The sequence below is a fragment of the Saccopteryx bilineata genome, chromosome 8, assembly GCF_036850765.1.
Source record: "Saccopteryx bilineata isolate mSacBil1 chromosome 8, mSacBil1_pri_phased_curated, whole genome shotgun sequence".
Lineage (NCBI taxonomy): Eukaryota > Metazoa > Chordata > Mammalia > Chiroptera > Emballonuridae > Saccopteryx > Saccopteryx bilineata.
Genome location: NC_089497.1, coordinates 3824002 through 3825700, shown reverse-complemented (window position 1 = coordinate 3825700; position 1699 = coordinate 3824002).

Below are 1699 nucleotides of genomic sequence, written 5' to 3'. Positions count from 1 at the left end.
ATGGTGTGTCGGTTCTGAGAGAAAGCCTTGGGAAGTTCTGCACGCTTCCTCTGACTCCCTGGGACGCACAGCTCCCTCCTGACCAGAGCTGGGCAGCGTGCTGTGGCCAAGCACTTACTCACCCGGAGAAGCAACAGTCCAGCATCCCCAGCAGAGGGCAGAGACAGGAGGAAAAGCACACACGATCTCGGAGCCATGAGCCCAGACCATGGCTGACGCACGCGAGGGAGTCCAGCCAAGCCAGGGATTGCGAGTTGAACTCAAGAAACCAGGGAATTGCGGCTAAGTGGATGGTTGCTCTAGTAAGCCAAGTTTTATGTATGACAACATTGGCCACTGTTGCTTAACAAAATATATAAAACTTGGTTAAGCAAGAGTGGCTAATGTTATCATGCTAATAGACTATCTTTGAGTGATGTTTCTCTCTGTTTGTGTGTGGATCTGGGGACATATATGTCTTGCCAAGGTTACTATGACACTGAAATTTTTAGGGGCAGATGTCACAGTTCTACCCTATACTAGGATACCTATCAGGGCAAGGAAATAAAAGTGCAGTGATTTCTCTCTGAACCCTAAGTGGTTAAATAAAACCTAACCTTTTGCACTTCTGTAGCAACTGTGTAAAGATGGCTGTCCCCGGAGTCTCTTGAAAAATGATATCAAGAACTTCCAAGTGGCCAGGTGGGTTCTTTCTCCTCATAGGTTCAACTCCCAGACACCAAAGGCATTGGCATAATGCAATGTGCACATGCGTGCACCGTGTGCAGGCATGCACGTGCACACACACACACGCGCACACACACGCGTACACACACAGACTAGCTGCAGTTTTGGGAAAACAGTAATAGTCAGCATTATTACTCTTTCTAGATGAGTCTCTATGCTGGCATTTCTTATGAAGAGTACTGAGTCGATAGATTGTTAAGAAGAAGGAGGAGAAAGTGAGACAAAGAAGAAGAAAAAGGAGAAAGAAGATGGAAAGGCAGAGGAGGACAGCATTGCTCTTCCTCCATGCTCCATAAAACTCTCCCTTAGAATGCTGGTTCCCGCATTCAAGCTGCCTTACCCACCTTTGCCTTTGAGGTTTTCTGGTCTTTAAAACAGTCCACACTTCCTGCCAGAGGTACAGGGGGAGTTCTGACCTAACGAAGTGCTTTAGGCTGTGTCGGTATGCATTCTGTATGCTACTCTCACGGTGACCTGGATGTCCAACGCAGGGGACCAGGGTTCTCGAGGAAGCAAGTTAACCAAACAACAATTTGCTTATTTGCTTATAATATGACATGGATCCTGGTACTTGAGTTTTGATAAGGATGTAGAGAGTCTCGAGAATTTTCAAAATATCATCTCCCATTTTTTAAGCAGAGTTAGGACCTCTTTCAAAGATGCAATGCCTGAACCTACATTGCTTTGTAGTGAACATTTTGAAGCAAATCCGGGGGTATTTAAAAACTGTGCCTGTCAGCTGCAGTCCTTGGATATTTCTTGTATCTACAGCAGTGAAAGGGAAGAGGAGATTTTTCTCAAGAGGTGGATGAGGCACATAGATTCTCCACTTGGAAACATACATTCTGTTTCTTATGAGATCTAAAGATACATGATTGTCACACTTTTCTCCTGTCCAAAGCTTAGTGTTCATTATGGTATCTCCTTCTGTAGGAAGAAGGTAGGCTGTGGCTGCAAGGATGATACAGTCACT